Raw genomic sequence first — 22,618 nt, 5'->3', positions numbered from 1 at the left:
CATGTGGGGGAATACTACTTTTGAGGCACAGTACAAAGATCAAAAGGGAAGATGCGCCATATTGGAGGTCAGATTTTGCTGGAATGGTTTGAGAGTGCCAAGTCACATTGACAGAGACCTTGAGGTGCCAGAACAACAGAACCCCCCTATATGAGAACTCATTTTACAAACTACACTCCTTAATGAATTCATCTAGGAGTGCAGTGATCATATTGACACCACATGTGCCTCACAGCATTTTATACCACTGAGCAGTGAAGAAAGAATAAATTACCTTTTTACCACTAAAATGTTGTTTTAGATCCAAGTTTTTAATTTTTCTAAGGGCTAATGGGAAATGTTTTGGAACAGACTCAGCTCCACTTTTTTCCTGAGTGCACCAGTAACCTACATGTAATTGGAAAAAATATTTTTCAGGCACAGTGTAAAGCTCAGAAGGCAAGGAGCGCCAGATTTTACTGTTATGGTTTGTAGGTGCCATGACCCACTGAGAGAGCCCATGAGGTGCCAGAACAGCAGAACCCCCCATAAGTGACCCCATTTTACAAACTACACCTCTCAATAAATTCATCTAGGTGTGCAGCGATCATATTGACACAATGGGTCAATACCCATTGATCTATCAAAATAAATGAAATCACACTTTCCCCTGTCTCAAAAATCCGTTGCCTCGGAGTAACCCTGGACTCTGCCCTGTCCTTCAAACCGCACATCCAAGCTCTCGCCACCTCCTGTCGCCTCCAGCTCAAAAATATTTCCAGAATCCGTCCTTTCCTCAACCCTCATTCTACCAAAATGCTTGTGCATGCCCTAATCATCTCTCGCCTCGACTACTGCAACATCATCCTTATTGGCCTACCTTCTAACACTTTCGCAAACCCTCCAGTCCATCCTTAACTCTGCTGCCCGACTAATTAATTTCTCTCCTCGCTACACTCCTGCTTCCTCTTTTTGAAAATCCCTTCACTGGCTCCCAATTTCCCAGTGTATCCAGTTTAAACTACTAAAGGTACCTTCACACTCAGCGACGCTGCAGCGATACCAACAACGATGTCGATCGCCGCAGCGTCGCTGTTTGGTCGCTGGAGAGCTGTCACACAGACAGCTCTCCAGCGACCAACGATCCCGAGGTCCCCGGTAACCAGGGTAAACATCGTGTTACTAAGCGCAGGGCCGCGCTTAGTAACCCGATGTTTACCATGGTTACCAGCGTAAGCGTTAAAAAAAACAAACACTACATACTTACCTTCAGCTGTCTGTCCTCCAGCGCTCTGCTTTCCTCTGCACTGTCAGCGCCGGTCAGCTGGAAAGCAGAGCGGTGACGTCACCGCTGTGCTTTCCGGCTGGCCGACGCTGACACAGGATGCAGGAGGAGTGCAGAGAAGCACAGCGCCGGGGACAGACAGCTGAAGGTAAGTATGTAGTGTTTGTTTTTTTAACGTTTACGCTGGTAACCAGGGTAAACATCGGGTTACTAAGCGCGGCCCTGCGCTTAGTAACCCGATGTTTACCCTGGTTACCAGTGAAGACATCGCTGGATCGGCGTCACACACGCCGATCCAGCGATGTCAGCGGGAGATCCATCGACGAAATAAAGTTCTGGACTTTCCTCAGCGACCAACGATCTCCCAGCAGGGGCCTGATCGTTGGTCGCTGTCACACATAACGATTTCCTTAACGATATCGTTGCTACGTCACAATAAGCAACGATATCGTTAACGATATCGTTATGTGTGACGGTACCTTAACACTGACCTACAAAGCCATCCATAACCTTTCTCCTCTGTATATTTCCGAACTAATCTCTCAATATCTTCCCTCACAGAGAGAGAGAAATTTAGTGTAAGAAGAGGTTTCACAGGTACTCATTCAGATGAAGATGTTTATTCTCAGCGAGGAAAGGAAAGTTTAGGACCTGGTATATGAAAGATGCCCTAATGTGGCTACCAGGTGCACATGAATTGGCCAATTTATGCGCTAAACGCTCTAATTTTTTCATATTTCTAGTGCAGTAATGCAGTTCAATTTTCATGTTTCATGTTTGCATGTTTTAGCGCCGCAGTGTGCTGCCTTATTTATTTGACTGTATACGAGTTGGCAACTTTAGGTTCTGCACCTGTTCACATTTAGTCTATGTTTGGATGTGACGGTCAGTTTTTTGAAATTTACAATATGTGGTTTAGGCACACTGGCGCTCAGAAGGAAGGGGAGCAATTGGATTTGGGAGCGGAGAATTTGCTGAATTTCTTTTGGCGGGTGAGGAGCCATTTTGCTTTTCCAGAACCTTTGTTCTACCAGTAACGTGGAAGCCCCCTATATTTCCATTAACAGATGACAGACCTGAGTGGGGACTTTTATGTGGATTAAGTTGAAGCTTTTATTGGGAACATTTTATATTTGGGATCACATATATTACTATTATTATTTATTTATATAGCACCATTGATTCCATGGTGCTGTACACTAGAAGGGGTTACATACAAGTTACAGATATCACTTACAGTAAACAAACTAACAATGACAGACTGATACAGAAGGGCGAGGACCCTGCCCTTGCAGGCTTACATTCTACAGGATTATGGGGAAGGAGACAGTAGGTTGAGGGTGGCAGGAGCTCCGGTGTTGGTGAGGCGGTAGCTTCGGTAGTGTTGAGGAGGCAGCGGGGTCAGTGCAGGCTGTAGACTTTCCTGAAGAGGTGGGTTTTCAGGTTCCGTCTGAAGGATCCGAATGTGGTTGATAGTCGGACGTGTTGGGACAGAGAATTCCAGAGGATGGGGGATATTCAGGAGAAGTCTTGGTCAGTATTAGTAATTTGAACTGGATACGCTGAGGGAATGGGAGCTGTTGTGAATTCTGTGATCAAGCTCCCTCCTGTGGTCACGAGTGGTACTGCGGCTTCAGAGTTTCCTTCCTCAGGTGATGAGGTTAAGTCGTTAGGTGCTGCTCTATTTAACTCCACCTAGTGCTTTGATCCTGGCCTCCAGTCAATGTTCTAGTATTGGTCTTGCTTCCTCCTGGATCGTTCCTGTGGCCTGTCTGCTCAGCATAAGCTAAGTTCTGCTTGTGTCCTTTTGTTGCTGTATTTTCTGTCCAGCTTGCTTTTTTGGTTCTGCTTGCTTGCTGGAAGCTCTGAGACGCAGAGGGAGCACCTCCGTACCGTTAGTCGGTGCGGAGGGTCTTTTTGCCCCTCTGCGTGGTTGTTTGTAGGTTTTTGTGTTGACCGCAAAGCTATCTTTCCTATCCTCGGTCTATTCAGTAAGTCGGGCCTCACTTTGCTAAATCTATTTCATCTCTGTGTTTGTATTTTCATCTTAACTAACAGTCATTATATGTGGGGGGCTGCCTTTTCCTTTGGGGAATTTCTCTGAGGCAAGGTAGGCTTATTTTTCTATCTTCAGGACTAGCTAGTTTCTCAGGCTGTACCGAGTTGCATAGGGAGCGTTAGGCGCAATCCACGGCTACCTCTAGTGTGGTTTGATAGGTTTAGGGATTGCGGTCAGCAGAGTTTCCATGTCTCAGAGCTCGTCCTATGTTTTGTGGTTTTTGTCAGGTCACTTGTGTGCTCTGAACTTCAAGGTCCATTGTGGTTCTGAATTACCTATTCATAACAGTACTGGAGGCCTAAAGTACTATGCTTCTCAATAGAGGGAAAAAAGAAGTTCTGAGACCATTTTTTTTTCTTTGCACTGTGTTTTGCCTTTTTTTTCCCCTAGACATTTGGGTGGTTCAGGACACAGGTGTGGTGATGGACATTAAGGCTATGTTCACACTTTGCGGATTTTGCTGCGGAACCGCAGCGGATTTGACCGCTGCGGATCCGCAGCAGTTTCCCATGAGTTTACATTACAATGTAAACCTATGGGAAACAAAAAACGCTGTGCACATGCTGCAGAAAAATCCGCGCGGAAACGCTGCGGATTACATTCCGCAGCATGTCACTTCTTTTCTGCGGATTTTCACCTGCTCCAATAGAAAACTGCAGATGAAAATCCGCAGTAGAAAACGCAGTAAAAACCGCGATAAATCCGCAGTAAAAACCGCAACGGGTTTTCACTGCGGATTTTGGAATTCTGCTGCGGAAAAATCCGCAGTGGAATCCGCAAAGTGTGAACATAGCCTTAAGGTCTGTCTTCATGTGTGGATCTTCTCACTGCAAGAGTACAAAATATTCAAGACTTTGTGGCTCAGAATTCTATGTTAGAACCAAGAATTCCTATTCCTGATTTGTTTTCTGGAGATAGAGCTAAATTTCTGAGTTTCAAAAATAATTGCAAACTGTATCTGGCGTTGAAACCTCGCTCCTCTGGTGACCCAGTTCAACAAGTTAAGATTATTATTTCTTTATTACGTGGCGACCCTCAAGACTGGGCATTTTCCCTTGCGCCAGGAGATCCTGCATTATGTAATATTGATGCGTTTTTTCTGGCGCTCGGATTACTGTACGATGAACCTAATTCAGTGGATCAGGCAGAGAAAAATTTGCTGGCTCTGTGTCAGGGTCAGGATGAGATAGAGATTTATTGTCAGAAGTTTAGAAAGTGGTCTGTGCTCACTCAATGGAATGAATGTGCTTTGGCAGCAATCTTCAGAAAGGGTCTCTCTGAAGCCCTTAAGGATGTCATGGTGGGATTTCCTATGCCTGCTGGTCTGAATGAGTCTATGTCTTTGGCCATTCAGATCGGTCGACGCTTGCGTGAGCGTAAATCTGTGCACCATTTGGCGGTATTATCTGAGCATAAACCTGAGCCTATGCAGTGCGATAGGACTTTGACCAGAGCTGAAAGGCAAGAACACAGACGTCAGAATGGGCTGTGTTTCTACTGTGGTGATTCCACTCATGCCATCTCCGATTGTTCTAAGCACACTAAGCGGTTCGCTAAGTCTGCCACCATTGGTACGGTACAGTCGAAATTTCTTTTGTCCGTTACTTTGATCTGCTCTTTGTCTTCCTATTCTGTCATGGCATTTGTGGATTCAGGTGCTGCCCTGAATTTGATGGACTTGGAGTTTGCTAGGCGCTGTGGGTTTGTCTTGGAGCCCTTGCAGTGTCTTATTCCATTGAGAGGAATTGATGCTACGCCTTTGGCCAAGAATAAGCCTCAGTATTGGACCCAGCTGACCATGTGCATGGCTCCTTCGCACCAGGAGGATATTCGCTTTCTGGTGTTGCAAAATCTGCATGATGTGGTCGTGTTGGGGTTGCCATGGCTACAAGTCCATAGCCCAGTATTAGATTGGAAATCTATGTCTGTGTCCAGCTGGGGTTGTCAGGGGTTACATGGTGATGTTCCATTTCTGTCTATCTTATCAGCCACCCCTTCTGAGGTCCCAGAGTTCTTGTCTGATTACCGGGATGTATTCGATGAGCCCAAGTCCAATACCCTACCTCCGCATAGGGATTGTGATTGTGCTATCGAGTTGATTCCTGGTAGTAAGTTTCCTAAGGGTCGACTGTTTCATTTATCTGTACCTGAGCACGCCGCTATGCAGAGTTACGTAAAAGAATCCTTGGGGAAGGGTCATATTCAGCCGTCGTCATCGCCATTGGGAGCAGGGTTCTTTTTTGTGGCCAAGAAGGATGGTTCGCTGAGACCTTGTATTGATTACCGCCTTCTAAATAAAATCACGGTCAAATTTCAGTACCCCTTGCCGCTGCTATCTGATTTGTTTGCTCGGATTAAGGGGGCTAGTTAGTTCACCAAGATAGATCTTCGTGGTGCATATAATCTTGTGCGTATTAAACGGGGCGATGAATGGAAAACTGCATTTAATACGCCCGAGGGCCATTTTGAGTACCTAGTTATGCCATTCGGACTTGCCAATGCTCCATCAGTATTTCAGTCCTTTATGCATGACATCTTCCGAGAGTACCTGGATAAATTCCTGATTGTATACATGGATGATATTTTGGTCTTCTTGGATGATTGGGAGTCTCATGTGAAGCAGGTCAGAATGGTGTTCCAGGTCCTGCGTGCTAATTCTTTGTTTGTGAAGGGATCAAAGTGTCTCTTTGGTGTTCAGAAGGTTTCATTTTTGGGGTTCATTTTTTTCCCCTTCTACCATCGAGATGGACCCTGTTAAGGTCCAGGCCATTTATGATTGGACTCAGCCGACATCTCTGAAGAGTCTGCAAAAGTTCCTTGGCTTTGCTAATTTTTATCGTCACTTCATCTGTAATTTTTCTAGTATTGCTAAACCATTGACCGATTTGACCAAGAAGGGTGCTGATGTGGTCAATTGGTCTTCTGCTGCTGTGGAAGCTTTTCAAGAGTTAAAGCGTCGTTTTTCTTCTGCCCCTGTGTTGTGTCAACCAGATGTTTCGCTTCCGTTCCAGGTTGAGGTTGATGCTTCTGAAATTGGAGCGGGGGCTGTTTTGTCGCAAAGAGGTGCTGATTGCTCGGTGATGAAGCCATGCGCCTTCTTTTCCAGGAAGTTTTCGCCTGCTGAGCGAAATTATGAAGTTGGCAATCGAGAGTTGCTGGTCATGAAGTGGGCATTCGAGGAGTGGCGTCATTGGCTTGATGGAGCTAAGCATCGCGTGGTGGTCTTGACTGATCACAAGAACTTGACTTATCTCGAGTCTGCCAAACGGTTGAATCCTAGACAGGCTCGTTGGTCGCTGTTTTTCTCCCATTTTGACTTTGTGGTTTCGTACCTTCCGGGCTCTAAAAATGTGAAGGCGGATGCCCTGTCTAGGAGTTTTGTGCCTGACTCTCCGGGTTTGCCTGAGCCGGCGAGTATTCTCAAAGAGGGAGTAATTGTGTCTGCCATCTCCCCTGATTTGCGGCGGGTGCTGCAAAAATTTCAGGCTAATAAACCTGATCGTTGCCCAGCAGAGAAACTGTTTGTCCCTGATAGGTGGACGAATAAAGTTATCTCTGAGGTTCATTGTTCGGTGTTGGCTGGTCATCCTGGAATCTTTGGTACCAGAGATTTGGTGGCTAGATCCTTTTGGTGGCTGTCTCTGTCGCGGGATGTGCGTTCTTTTGTGCAGTCCTGTGGGATTTGTGCTCGGGCTAAGCCCTGCTGTTCTCGTGCCAGTGGGTTGCTTTTGCCCTTGCCGATCCTGAAGAGGCCTTGGACACATATCTCTATGGATTTTATTTCGGATCTCCCCGTCTCTCAAAAAATGTCGGTCATTTGGGTAGTTTGTGATCGCTTCTCTAAGATGATCCATTTGGTACCCTTGTCTAAATTACCTTCCTCCTCTGATTTGGTGCCATTGTTCTTCCAGCATGTGGTTCGTTTACATGGCATTCCAGAGAACATCGTTTCTGACAGAGGTTCCCAGTTTGTTTCGAGGTTTTGGCGAGCCTTTTGTGCTAGGATGGGCATTGATTTGTCTTTTTCCTCGGCTTTCCATCCTCAGACAAATGGCCAGACTGAACGAACCAATCAGACCTTGGAAACATATCTGAGATGTTTTGTTTCTGCTGATCAGGATGATTGGGTGTCCTTTTTGCCGTTGGCTGAGTTTGCTCTTAATAATCGGGCCAGCTCGGCTACCTTGGTTTCACCGTTTTTCTGCAATTCTGGGTTCCATCCTCGTTTCTCTTCAGGGCAGGTTGAGTCTTCGGACTGTCCTGGTGTGGATACTGTGGTGGACAGGTTGCAGCGGATTTGGACTCATGTAGTGGACAATTTGACCTTGTCCCAGGAGAAGGCTCAACGTTTCGCTAATCGCAGACGCTGTGTGGGTCCCCGACTTCATGTTGGGGATTTGGTTTGGTTGTCTGTTGTGAATTCTGTGGCAGAGTTCACTCCTGTGGTCACAAGTGGTACTTCGGCTGATTCTCTCTGGGATCTTCCGTTTGTGGAGGAAAGTGGTACTGCAGCTTCTGAGTTTCCTCCCTCAGGTGATCTGGTGAGCTCGTTAGCTTCTTCTCTACTTAACTCCACCTGATGCTTTGATCTATGCTTCCTGTCAATGTTTCAGTGTGGGACTTGTTTTTTCCCTGGATCATTCCTGTGGCCTGCTGCTCTGCAAAGCTAAGTTTTGCTTATGTTATTTTGTTGCTATTTTTCTGTCCAGCTTGCTTTATTGGTTTTTCTCGCCTGCTGGAAGCTCTGAGACGTAGAGGGACCACCTCCGTACCGTTAGTCGGTGCGGAGGGTCTTTTTGTCCCCTCTGCGTGGTTTTTTATAGGTTTTTGTGCTGACCGCAAAGTTATCTTCCCTATTCTCGTTCTGTTCAGCTAGTCGGGCCTCACTTTGCTAAATCTGTTTCATCTCTATGTTTGTCTTTTCATCTTACTCACAGTCATTATATGTGGGGGGCTGCCTTTTCCTTTGGGGAATTTCTCTGAGGCAAGGTAGGCTTATTTTTCTATCTTCAGGATTAGCTAGTTTCTCAGGCTGTGACGAGGCGCCTAGGTTCTGGTCAGGAGCGCTCCACGGCTACCTTTAGTGTGGTTTGATAGGCTTAGGGATTGCGGTCTGCAGAGTTCCCACGTCTCAGAGCTCGTTCTATTATTTTGGGTTATTGTCAGTTCACTGTATGTGCTCTGACCTCCATGTCCATTGTGATTCTGAATTGCCTTTAATAACAGTACAGGAAGCCAAAAGTGCTAATGATTCTCAATAGAGGGAAAAAAGAAGTTCTGAGACCATTTTTTTTTCTTTGCACTGTGTTTTGTCTTTTTTTTCCCCTAGACATTTGGGTGGTTCAGGACACAGGTGTAGCAATGGACATTAAAGGTCTGTCTTCATGTGTGGATAAGCTCACGGCAAGAGTTCAAAATATTCAAGATTTTGTGGTCCAGAATTCTTTGCTTGAACCGAGAATTCCTATTCCAGATTTGTTTTTTGGAGATAGAACTAAATTTCTGAGTTTCAAAAATAATTGTAAACTATTTCTGGCTTTGAAACCTCGCTCTTCTGGTGACCCAATTCAACAGGTTAGGATCGTCATTTCTTTTTTGCGCGGCGACCCTCAGGACTGGGCGTTTTCTCTTGCGTCAGGAGATCCTGCATTGAGTAATATCGATGCGTTTTTCCTGGCGCTTGGGTTGCTGTACGATGAGCCTAATTCAGTGGATCAGGCAGAAAAAAATTTGCTGGCTCTTTGTCAGGCTCAGGATGAGATAGAGGTATATTGTCAGAAATTTAGAAAGTGGTCAGTGCTCACTCAATGGAATGAATCTGCGCTGGCAGCAATATTCAGAAAGGGTCTCTCTGAAGCCCTTAAGGATGTCATGGTGGGATTTCCTATGCCTGCTGGTTTGAATGAGTCTATGTCTTTGGCCATTCAGATCGGTCGACGCTTGCGTGAGCGTAAACCTGTGCACCATTTGGCGGTATTACCTGAGCTTAAACCTGAGCCTATGCAGTGTGATAGGACCTTGACCAGAGTTGAACGGCAAGAACATAGACGTCTGAATGGTCTGTGTTTCTACTGTGGTGATTCCACTCATGCTATCTCTGATTGTCCTAAGCGTACTAAGCGGTTCGCTAGGTCTGCCACCATTGGTACTGTACAGTCAAAATTTCTTCTGTCCGTTACCTTGATCTGCTCTTTGTCATCATATTCTGTCATGGCATTTGTGGATTCAGGCGCTGCCCTGAATTTGATGGACTTGGAATATGCTAAGCATTGTGGGTTTTTCTTGGAGCCCTTGCAGTGTCCTATTCCATTGAGAGGAATTGATGCTACGCCTTTGGCCAAGAATAAGCCTCAATACTGGACCCAGCTGACCATGTGCATGGCTCCTGCACATCAGGAGGTTATTCGCTTTCTGGTGTTGCATAATCTGCATGATGTGGTCGTGTTGGGGTTGCCATGGCTACAAGCCCATAATCCAGTATTAGATTGGAAATCCATGTCGGTGTCCAGCTGGGGTTGTCAGGGGGTACATGGTGATGTTCCATTTCTGTCAATTTCGTCATCCACTCCTTCTGAGGTCCCAGAGTTCTTGTCTGATTACCGGGATGTATTTGATGAGCCCAAGTCCAATACCCTACCTCCGCATAGGGATTGTGATTGTGCTATCAATTTGATTCCTGGTAGTAAATTCCCAAAAGGTCGATTGTTTAATTTGTCCGTGCCTGAGCACACCGCTATGCGCAGTTATGTGAAGGAATCCCTGGAGAAGGGGCATATTCGCCCGTCATCGTCGCCATTAGGAGCAGGGTTCTTTTTTGTAGCCAAGAAGGATGGTTCGCTGAGACCTTGTATAGATTACCGCCTTCTTAATAAGATCACGGTTAAATTTCAGTACCCCTTGCCATTGTTATCTGATCTGTTTGCTCGGATTAAGGGGGCTAGTTGGTTCACAAAGATAGATCTTCGTGGTGCGTATAATCTGGTGCGAATTAAGCAAGGTGATGAATGGAAAACTGCATTTAATACGCCCGAGGGTCATTTTGAGTATCTCGTGATGCCGTTCGGACTTGCCAATGCTCCATCAGTGTTTCAGTCCTTTATGCATGACATCTTCCGAGAGTACCTGGATAAATTCCTGATTGTGTACTTGGATGACATTTTGATCTTCTCGGATGATTGGGAGTCTCATGTGAAGGAGGTCAGAACGGTTTTTCAGGTCCTGCGTGCTAATTCTTTGTTTGTGAAAGGATCAAAGTGTCTCTTTGGTGTGCAGAAGGTTTCATTTTTGGGGTTCATCTTTTCCCCTTCTACTATCGAGATGGATCCTGTTAAGGTCCAAGCCATCCATGATTGGACTCAGCCGACATCTCTGAAAAGTTTGGAAAAGTTCCTGGGCTTTGCTAATTTTTATCGTCGCTTCATCTGCAATTTTTCTAGTATTGCTAAACCATTGACCGATTTGACCAAGAAGGGTGCTGATGTGGTCAATTGGTCTTCTGCTGCTGTGGAAGCTTTTCAAGAGTTGAAGCGTCGTTTTTCTTCTGCCCCTGTGTTGTGTCAACCAGATGTTTCTCTTCCGTTCCAGGTCGAGGTTGATGTTTTGAGATTGGAGCAGGGGCTGTTTTGTCGCAGAGAGGTTCTGGTTGCTCAGTGATGAAACCATGCGCTTTCTTTTCCAGGAAGTTTTCGTCTGCTGAGCGTAATTATGATGTGGGCAACCGAGAGTTGCTGGCCATGAAGTGGGCATTCGAGGAGTGGCGTCATTGGCTTGAAGGAGCTAAGCATCGCGTGGTGGTATTGACTGATCATAAGAACTTGACTTATCTCGAGTCTGCCAAGCGCTTGAATCCTAGACAAGCTCGTTGGTTGTTGTTTTTTGCCCGTTTTGACTTTGTGATTTCGTACCTTCAGGGCTCTAAAAATGTGAAGGCGGATGCTCTGTCTAGGAGTTTTGTACCCGACTCCCTGGGTTTATCTGAGCCGGCGGGTATCCTCAAGGAAGGAGTAATTGTGTCTGCCATCTCCCCTGATTTGCGGCGGGTGCTGCAAAAATTTCAGGCTAATAAACCTGATCGTTGCCCAGCGGAGAAACTGTTTGTCCCTGATAGGTGGACGAATAGAGTTATCTCTGAACTTCATTGTTTGGTGTTGGCTGGTCATCCTGGAATCTTTGGTACCAGAGAGTTAGTGGCTAGATCCTTTTGGTGGCCCTCTCTGTCGCGGGATGTGCGTGCTTTTGTGCAGTCCTGTGGGATTTGTGCTCGGGCTAAGCCCTGCTGTTCTCGTGCCAGTGGGTTGCTTTTGCCCTTGCCGGTCCCGAAGAGGCCTTGGACACATATCTCTATGGATTTTATTTCTGACCTTCCCGTTTCTCAAAAGATGTCAGTCATTTGGGTGGTCTGTGATCGCTTTTCTAAGATGGTCCATCTGGTACCCTTGTCTAAATTGCCTTCCTCCTCTGATTTGGTGCCTTTGTTCTTCCAGCATGTGGTTCGTTTGCATGGCATTCCAGAGAATATTGTTTCTGACAGAGGTTCCCAGTTTGTTTCGAGGTTTTGGCGAGCCTTTTGTGCTAGGATGGGCATTGACTTGTCTTTTTCCTCGGCTTTCCATCCTCAGACTAATGGCCAGACCGAGCGAACCAATCAGACCTTGGAAACATATCTGAGGTGCTTTGTTTCTGCTGATCAGGATGACTGGGTGTCCTTTTTGCCTTTTGCTGAGTTCGCCCTTAATAATCGGGCCAGCTCGGCTACCTTGGTTTCACCGTTTTTCTGCAATTCTGGGTTCCATCCTCGTTTCTCTTCTGGACAGGTTGAGTCTTCGGACTGTCCTGGTGTGGATACTGTCGTGGACAGGTTGCAGCAGATTTGGACTCAGGTAGTGGACAATTTGACCTTGTCCCAGGAGAAGGCTCAACTTTTCGCTAATCGCAGACGCCGTGTGGGTCCCCGACTTCGTGTTGGGGATCTGGTTTGGTTATCTTCTCGTCATATTCCTATGAAGGTTTCCTCTCCTAAGTTTAAACCTCGTTTTATTGGTCCGTATAGAATTTCTGAGGTTCTTAATCCTGTGTCTTTTCGTCTGACCCTTCCAAATTCTTTTTCCATACATAACGTATTCCATAGGTCATTGTTGCGGAGATACGTGGCACCTATGGTTCCATCTGTTGAGCCTCCTGCCCCGGTTTTGGTGGAGGGGGAATTGGAGTATATTGTGGAGAAGATTTTGGATTCTCGTGTTTCAAGACGGAAACTCCAGTATCTGGTTAAATGGAAGGGTTATGCTCAGGAGGATAATTCCTGGGTTTTTGCCTCTGATGTCCATGCTCCCGATCTTGTTCGTGCCTTTCATGTGGCTCATCCTGGTCGGCCTGGGGGCTCTGGTGAGGGTTCGGTGACCCCTCCTCAAGGGGGGGGTACTGTTGTGAATTCTGTGGCAGAGTTCACTCCTGTGGTCACAAGTGGTACTTCGGCTGATTCTCTCTGGGATCTTCTGTTTGTGGAGGAAAGTGGTACTGCAGCTTCTGAGTTTCCTCCCTCAGGTGATCTGGTGAGCTCGTTAGCTTCTTCTCTACTTAACTCCACCTGATGCTTTGATCTATGCTTCCTGTCAATGTTTCAGTGTGGGACTTGTTTTTTCCCTGGATCATTCCTGTGGCCTGCTGCTCTGGAAAGCTAAGTTTTGCTTATGTTATTTTGTTGCTATTTTTCTGTCCAGCTTGCTTTATTGGTTTTTCTCGCCTGCTGGAAGCTCTGAGACGTAGAGGGACCACCTCCGTACCGTTAGTCGGTGCGGAGGGTCTTTTTGTCCCCTCTGCGTGGTTTTTTATAGGTTTTTGTGCTGACCGCAAAGTTATCTTCCCTATCCTCGTTCTGTTCAGCTAGTCGGGCCTCACTTTGCTAAATCTGTTTCATCTCTATGTTTGTCTTTTCATCTTACTCACAGTCATTATATGTGGGGGGCTGCCTTTTCCTTTGGGGAATTTCTCTGAGGCAAGGTAGGCTTATTTTTCTATCTTCAGGATTAGCTAGTTTCTCAGGCTGTGACGAGGCGCCTAGGTTCTGGTCAGGAGCGCTCCACGGCTACCTTTAGTGTGGTTTGATAGGCTTAGGGATTGCGGTCTGCAGAGTTCCCACGTCTTAGAGCTCGTTCTATTATTTTGGGTTATTGTCAGTTCACTGTATGTGCTCTGACCTCCATGTCCATTGTGATTCTGAATTGCCTTTCATAACAGTTGTCATCTCATTATATTCCTATGAAGGTTTCCTCTCCTAAGTTTAAGCCTCGTTTCATTGGCCCGTATAGGATTTCTGAGGTTCTTAATCCTGTGTCTTTTCGTTTGACCCTTCCAGATTCTTTTTCCATCCATAACATATTCCATAGGTCATTGTTGCGGAGATACGTGGCGCCTGTGGTTCCATCTGTTGATCCTCCTGCCCCGGTTTTGGTGGAGGGGGAGTTGGAGTATATAGTGGAGAAGATTTTGGATTCTCGTGTTTCGAGACGGAAACTCCAGTATCTGGTTAAGTGGAAGGGTTATGGTCAGGAAGATAATTCCTGGGTCTTTGCCTCTGATGTCCATGCTGCCGATCTTGTTCGTGCCTTTCATATGGCTCATCCTGGTCGGCCTGGGGGCTCTGGTGAGGGTTCGGTGACCCCTCCTCAAGGGGGGGTACTGTTGTGAATTCTGTGATCAAGCTCCCTCCTGTGGTCACGAGTGGTACTGCGGCTTCTGAGTTTCCTTCCTCAGGTGATGAGGTTAAGTCGTTAGGTGCTGCTCTATTTAACTCCACCTAGTGCTTTGATCCTGGCCTCCAGTCAATGTTCTAGTATTGGTCTTGCTTCCTCCTGGATCGTTCCTGTGGCCTGTCTGCTCAGCATAAGCTAAGTTCTGCTTGTGTCCTTTTGTTGCTGTATTTTCTGTCCAGCTTGCTTTTTTGGTTCTGCTTGCTTGCTGGAAGCTCTGAGACGCAGAGGGAGCACCTCCGTACCGTTAGTCGGTGCGGAGGGTCTTTTTGCCCCTCTGCGTGGTTGTTTGTAGGTTTTTGTGTTGACCGCAAAGCTATCTTTCCTATCCTCGGTCTATTCAGTAAGTCGGGCCTCACTTTGCTAAATCTATTTCATCTCTGTGTTTGTATTTTCATCTTAACTCACAGTCATTATATGTGGGGGGCTGCCTTTTCCTTTGGGGAATTTCTCTGAGGCAAGGTAGGCTTATTTTTCTATCTTCAGGACTAGCTAGTTTCTCAGGCTGTGCCGAGTTGCATAGGGAGCGTTAGGTGCAATCCACGGCTACCTCTAGTGTGGTTTGATAGGTTTAGGGATTGCGGTCAGCAGAGTTTCCACGTCTCAGAGCTCGTCCTATGTTTTGTGGTTTTTGTCAGGTCACTTGTGTGCTCTGAACTTCAAGGTCCATTGTGGTTCTGAATTACCTATTCATAACAGGGAGCCAGTGAAGAGATTTGCAGAGGGGGGGAGCAAAGGAGTAGCGAGGAGAGAGATGAATTAGTCGGGCAGCAGGGTTAAGAATTGACTGGAGAAGCGCAAGGGTGTTAGCAGGGAGGCCGCAGAAAAGGATGTTGCAGTAGTCAAGGCGGGAGATGATGAGGGCGTGCACAAGCATTTTAGTAGATTGACGGTTGAGGAAAGGACGGATTCTGGAGATATTTTTTAGCTGGAGGCGACAGGAGGTGGAAAGAGCTTGGACGTGCAGTTTGAAGGACAGGGCAGAGTCGAAGGTTACTTCGAGGCAGCGGACTTCCGGTATGGGGGAAAGCATAATGTCATTGATTGTGATAGATAGGTCAGGTAAGGAAGATCTACGGGATGGAGGAAATATGATGAGTTCAGATTTGTCCACATTGAGTTTGAGGAAGCAAGAGGAGAAGAAGGAGGATATGGCTGATAGGCACTCTGGGATTCTGGACAGCAGAGCGGTGACGTCTGGGCCAGAGAGGTAGATCTGAGTGTCATCAGCATAAAGGTGGTACTGGAATCCATGGGACTTTATGAGTTGTCCCAAGCCAAGTGTATAGATTGAGAAGATTAGGGGTCCTAGAACAGAGCCTTGGGGGACTCCAACAGAGAGAGGGTGGGATGAGGAGGTAGTGTGGGAGTGGGAGACGCTGAATGTGCGGTTGGAAAGGTACGAGGAGATCCAGGATAGGGCGAGGTCTTTGATGCCAAAGGAGGAGAGGATCTGTAGTAAGAGGCAGTGGTCGACCGTGTCGAAAGCAGAGGACAGGTCTTAGAAGGAGGAGTACGCTTTTATAACAGCAATCTAAAACCCAAATTGCAACGGGCACTACGAGAATTACGTGACAATGATGATCTTGTCATCAAAAACGCCGATAAAGGCGGTTCCGTTGTAGTTATGGACAAAAATAACTATATAGCTTGGGTTGACAAAATGTTATCAGATTCTGCTGTATATAAATGTCTATCTGCCAATCCCACTTCACCTATCAGGGATAAAATCTTTGGACTTATTGATGAGGGCTTTAGTCTGGGCTTTTTCAACAAAAAAGAGAGTGATTACCTCAAGGTTGCGACCCCCATTACCCCAGTACTATACGCTCTGCCCAAAACGCACAAAAATGCATATCACGGCCAGCTCTACCCTCACCTACTGTATCCTCACCCATCCCTTGTAGATTGTGAGCCCTCGCGGGCAGGGTCCTCTCTCCTCCTGTACCAGTTGTGACTTGTATTTTATTGTACTTGTTTTATTATGTATACCCCTCCTCACATGTAAAGCGCCATGGAATAAATGGCGCTATAATAATAAATAATAATAATAATAATAATAATATCCTCCACCTATGAGACCTATTGTTTCAGGTATTGGGTCCCTGGGTGAAAGACTGGGGTAGTGGCTTGACCAGCTCCTTCAGCCTCTCGTCCGGAGAACACCTGGCTATCTGAGTGATAGTACAGATGTACTTAATGTTATGAAAGATCTTATATGGCAGACTGACTTCTCATGGATCACCTCAGATGTTGTCTCATTATACACGTCCATACCTCCTGAAATAGCACTTTATGCATTGAAATTTCACATGGAAAAATACAGTGATTTTCCCTCAGATCTCCAAACCTATGTAATAGAAGTTACTCAATTCCTCATCACTACTAATTTTTTTTGCTTTAATCAAACCTATTATATGCAAATCAGTGGTGTTTCAATGGGGGCCAAGTACTCACCTTCTCTCGCCAATTTGGTTATGAGTTGGTGGGAGGAGTCTTATATTTACAATGTGGAGAATCCATTTAGGGATCACATATTTTGGTACGGTAGATATGTCGATGATATGATATTAATTTGGAATTCCGATGTATCTACCGTGCACAGACTAATTGATTATTTCAACAATAATCCCTTTAATCTCAGTTTTACTGCTCGTCAAGAACATACATGCATAGAGTTTTTGGATTTAAAACTTAAAGGTGTGAATAATTTTCCTGTAGTCACAACTACATTCAGAAAAACTACAGCGGGGAACACAATCTTGAGGGCAAACAGCCATCATCCAAAACACACAATTAAAAGTATACCTGTAGGTGAAATGACCAGAGCAAAACGTAATTGCAGTATTCAGGAGGACTATTCTAAAGAAGTCGAGGACATTAAAGATAGACTCACACAGAGAGGTTATAGCCAATGGTGCCTACAAAGGGCAGAAAAAATAGTTGACAAAAAACCTCGGTTCAAATCCCCACAAACGAAAACAACATCTTCCATCAATCCTATTACTTTGGTTTTTCAATACAGCAATCAATTTGCTTCTATAAGCAAATTAATTAGAAATAATTTAACTATCTTAAGAGAAGATCCTGACATCGCTGCTGTACTTAAACATGGATGTAGAATCGTATCTAGAAAAGCACCATCTTTAGGTAATAGTCTCTCCCCTAGTTCCCTCAATATCCCTCATGTGCAATCCTCTAATTGGCTCAGTGTAAAGGGCTTTCACAAATGTGGTGCTGCAGTATGCAAAACCTGCAAATTTGCACAGAAGCGTTCCGATTTTACGGACACAAATGATCAAAACACATATCAAATAAAAACATTCCTCAATTGTAATACCAATAATGTAGTTTATATAATGGAATGTACGACATGTCATCTTAAATACGTTGGTAGCACCATACGCCCACTAAAAACTAGAATACGTGAGCATATTTATGATATAGATAATGCCAATACTCACAGAAATATATCCCAGGTGTCACAACATTTTATTAATTTTCATCAATCCAATCTTGATTCCCTCAAAGTCTATGCAATTGAAAAAACACATAGACCCTTCAGAGGAGGGGACACTGAAGTGACCCTGAGAAACAGAGAAACATGGTGGATATTCATATTGGGAACCAGAACACCTAATGGTCTCAATAAGAGAAAAGACATCATGCTTTTTTATTAGTTACATCATTTTTTATATTTACCTTATCCCCTTGAATGTCTTCTCTTTATTGGCACATCATGTGTTCTCGTGCTGGCCCGATCATGTATGACGTTGCACTGCCCAGCATACACGACTACCCAGTTTTTTTTTTTTTTTTGCATAGGTTATCGCTCTTGGGATGTACTCCAATAAATAAATATTTAGTAGCGTTACAGTCTGCAGGTTTTTCACCCTTCTCATGTAACTATTTGTCCATTGCTCCTGAAGGGTATCTGAGTTATTGTATGTATACATCGGAGCCTGCGAACTCTTTAGTCAGCAGACTATCCTATTGTATTGCATTGTCTTATTCGTTATGTCACTTTTATGCTTACGTTATGTTTATGGGTATACACTTTTTATAGTCATTTAGTTTCTCTGTTCACCAACCATATCATATTTGTGTTTGCATATATGCTTCTCAAGAAAAATTTACCATCATGCAGTTTGCGTATTTATGCATTTTGGACATTTGTCGTTGCATAAGATTATTATTGTTACATTATTTAGTGACAAGATTTGTTGTGTTCCATATATTCTTGTATTATGTTCAGTTAAAGTACATATGTGTTTCCTTTTTTCTTTCTTTCTATTTCTGCCTATTCCGTGAACTTTTTGTTTCATGTGGCCAATTGCTGGTTCACATTTACCACCAGGTGTTTTCATTCTCAGTGGATTACTTTTCCACCTGATCATTGCACCGGTGTGTTCAATGGATTCTTACATAAAAAGCACGCAACAGGCCAGACACTAGATATCATGATTAAGGGTGCTTTGCCACCTGAAACGCGTAGATAGATAGTGTTCTTATCCTTATTGTGCTGATGTTTTTATCCTCTGTTTTTATCCTCTGCTTCTATATGAAGTGAATAAAGTACCAAGTTTTTACTTTTCACTGTCTCGTTGAGCTGGATATTCTTTTTTTGCTTTTTAGAAGGAGGAGTACAGAGTATTGTCCATTAGCTTTCACGGTAAGCAGGTCGTTAGTGATTTGGTCAGGGCTGTCTCAGTTGAGTGATGGGGGCGGAAACCAGATTCTAGATTGTCAAAGAGCAAGTTAGATGAGAGATGGGAGGAAAGTTCAGAGTGGACGTGCTGCTCCAGGAGTTTGGAAGCGAATGGGAGCAGTGATATTGGACGATAGCTGGACATAGCAGTTGGATTGAGGGTTGGCTTTTTAAGGATAGGCGTGATTGTGGCATGTTCGAAAGCAGAAGGGAAGGTGCCAGAAGAAGATAGTGATAGGTTGAAGAGGTGGGTTAGGGATGGGATAAGTGTGGTGGTGAGGTTGGGGAGGAGGTGGGATGGGATGGGGTCGAGCGCGCACAGGTGGTGAGGTGCGATTTGGAGAGGAGACAATTAAGCCCCCCTTCAGTAATGTTGGATAGGGAGGTTATGGGGTTTGGGCATTGGTCTGGTATACAAAGGGGTTGTGGTGGTTGAACAATGAAGACTTGCCTTGTCTGGTTGATCTTATTATTAAAGTGTGTGGCAAAGTCCTCAGCAGAGATGAGAGAGGTTGGAGGGGGCAGTGGGGGGCGGAGGAGGGAGTTAAAGGTTTTGAATAACTGTTTGGGGTTGTAGGATAGGGAAGATACGAGGGTTGTGAAGTAGACCTGTTTAGCAGAGGTGAGAGCAGATTTAAAAGCGAGTGTTGCCTGTTTGAATGCAGTGAAGTCGTCTTGCAGGTGTGTTTTCTTCCAACGCCGCTCTGCACCCCTGGACACTTGCCGGAGCTTTTTAGTGGTGTTATTGTGCCAACGTTGTCTATTGATACGTCGCACTCTGCCATGGACGAGAGGGGCAACTGTGTCAATAGCTGATGCAAGATTGGCATTGTAGAAAGCAGTGGCACTGTCTGTGTCGTGGAGTGAGGATAGTGCTAGTGGTAGGATAGAGTCAGAGAGTGTGTGGGTGTCTAGGTGTGCAAGGTTTCTGCGGGGGGGGGGGGTGCATTTTGCTGGACATGGATGACCGTGGGGAGGACAGGGATGAGAAGGTGAGCAGATGGTGGTCGAATAGAGGGAGAGGGGAGGTGGTGAAGTTAGATAGAGAGCAGACCTGGGTGAATAACATGTCTAATGTATGTCCGTCTATGTGGGTGGCTGCGGAGGACCACTGAGTAAGTCCAAAGGATGAGGTAAGGGACAGAAGTTCCTTCTGTTCCGCTATGCTGACCACATACTTCGAGTGATGTGATTCAGATAAAACCCTTGAGGGATCGATTCACTATAATGAGGCAGCAGAGCTACTCTGGACTCTATCTGGCCTCTGTTCAGCGGTGTCCTTCTTTTCAGAAGTGCATAAAACTGTGGCCGACGGCACTTTTATGCAATCCTAAAAAGACGGACACCACCAGATCACAGGTCAGACGGCGTCCACAGTGCCTCCATCTGCCTCATTATAGGGAATCTTCCACCAGAGGTTATGTCTGATTCACATATTTAATAGATTTACACGGAATCCCGGTGTAAGCGCTCAGTGCAGTGCGCAGGATATATGTGTGCTGAGCCTTACTACAATCTTTGGGAGGCAGAATTAAAAAATCAACAGCAGGTGAAGAATTGGTTTTGTTTATTTTTTACGCCGTTCCTTTATCGGTATAAGTGATTAGGCGACTCTATTTTTCGGGTCGGTGCGATTACAGCGATACCAGATTTATATTTGGTTTTTATGTTTGGCTGCTGTCACATACTAAAAGATGCTTTTTACTGCAAAAAATAGTTTTTGAATCACCACATTTTGAGAGCTATAGCTTCTTCATATTTTGGCTGACAGTCATGTGAGGGCTTGTTTTATGCAAGGCGAGTTGACATTTTTATTGGTACCATTTTCAGGAACATGACATTTTTTTTATTGCTTTCTATTCCAATTTTTGGCAGGCAGAATTTTTTCTTGGGGGGAGGTTTATGCCATTCCATGTGTGGTAAAATTGAAAAGGCAGCTTTATTTTTCGTGTCAGTACGATTACAGCGATACCTTATTTACATAGTTTTCTATGTTTTGGCACTTTTACACAATTAAAACTATTTTATAGAAAAAATAATTATTTTTGAATCACTTTATTCTCAGAGCTATAACTTTTTATTTTTTCTCTGATGACGCTGTATGATGGCTAGTTTTTTGCGGGACGAGATGACGTTTTCAGCGGTACCATATTTATTTATATCCATCTTTTTTATCGCGTTTTATTCCACTTTTTGTTCGACACTATGATGATAAAGCATTGTTTTTTGCCTTGTTTTTTATTTATCTTTTTTAAGGTGTTCACTAAAGGGGTTAACTAGTAGCTTTTTTTATTATTATTTTTGATTTTTTTCCCCCATGCTGTAGAAACTGTCAGTTCTGCACTGACAGAGAAAATTGCTGATCATGCACTGCGCATGATCAGCAACTTTCCTAGCTCTGGTGATCCAACATTGGCTCACCATGGCAACGAACGGGACCCCACGTCACGCTGCAGAGTCTGTGATCCGATGGTAGAGGGGCTGTCAGCCCTCTGCCGGCTCCCGAAATGTGTTCGATTGCAGCATTTAGGGGGGTTAAAGTGCCTGGTCAGATAGGCACAGGGACAGATTATTATTATTACAACAAATGTCAGAAAGGGGTTAAACATGGTCATATGTCTGTTTATTTTTTGTCTGTAAAAAGAAAAATGGAGACATGTCTGATTTTGATCCGATTTGAAGATTAAAGAGACCCATTCAAGCAATGGGTCCTAGCGCTGTCCTTTATGTGCTGTCTAGTGGAGAGTTGACACCTCGCCAAACCAATCCTAAGCTCTGCTTTCCGGCTGCTGTACTCACAGTCAGTTCAGTAAAGCACAGCGCCGGAGGACAGACAGCGGAAGGTAAGTATGTAGTGTTTGCTTTTTTACTTTTACGCCAGTAACCAGGGTAAACATCGGGTTACTAAGCGCAGCCCTGCGCTTAGTAACCCAATGTTTACCCTGGTTACCGGCATCGTTGGTCGCTGGAGAGCGGTCTGTGTGACAGCTCTCCAGCGACCAAACAGCGACGCTGCAGCGATCCGGATCGTTGTCTGGATCGCTGCAGCGTCGTTTAGTGTGAAGGTACCTTAAGTGTTCGGAGATTAAGTTTTCATTGCCTCAGCTGAATGATTTACAGCTATTAGCCAGGCTGAGTACATGTGGGGGTTGCCTGGTTGCTAGGGAATCCCCACATGTACTCAGCCTGGCTAATAGCTGTAAATCATGCTGCTGAGGTGATGAAAACATAATCTCTGAACACTAACAAATACTTGGAGACCACCCGAGCAACGAGTATACTCGCTCATCACTACGCACAACCACTATGTGTGAGCCAAGCCTTGCATGCCAGATAATTTTCAGTTACAATAAAAATAATTGTCATCAGTTGAAATTAAATTCTTAGGGTAATTTGCCGGAATTATGGCTCGATATGGTCACAATTATTCAGACTGCGTGCAAATTCTAGTGTATAAATTCACTTATTCTAGAATATGAGACTTTATCGCACAGTCATCCACACTGTGGTTCTACACTAGTTAGTTGTCGGTGCAGCACAGATCTGCCTAATGTGATTATGCAATACGCAGATGTGATATATCACACACTCCTGAATTCAGTTATAGATAAGAATTGCTTAGAAGTCCTTGACCAAGACAGTCCCCAATGACATACATTGCCTGTTCACAAACGATCTCCATCAAACCTCACTGAGCTCGAGCTGTTTGCCAAGGAAGAATAGGCAAGAATTTCAGTCTCTCAATATACAAAACTGATAGCGACATACCCCAAGTGACTTGCAGCTGTAATCGCAGCAAAAGGTGGCACAATAAAGTATAAGTTAAAGGGGCCGAATAA

The 22,618-nt window shown here is 44.9% G+C and overlaps 1 protein-coding gene across 1 annotated transcript in view; it reads left to right on the top strand.

Moving 5' to 3' along the window:
- CMTM5 (CKLF like MARVEL transmembrane domain containing 5) overlaps nt 1–22,618 on the top strand; it is a 48,272-nt gene that overhangs the window by 23,702 nt on the left and 1,952 nt on the right. The gene's annotated exons all lie outside the window — the stretch shown is intronic.

The sequence above is a fragment of the Ranitomeya imitator genome, chromosome 1, assembly GCF_032444005.1.
Source record: "Ranitomeya imitator isolate aRanImi1 chromosome 1, aRanImi1.pri, whole genome shotgun sequence".
NCBI lineage: Eukaryota > Metazoa > Chordata > Amphibia > Anura > Dendrobatidae > Ranitomeya > Ranitomeya imitator.
This window is presented reverse-complemented; position numbering and strand designations above follow the sequence as displayed.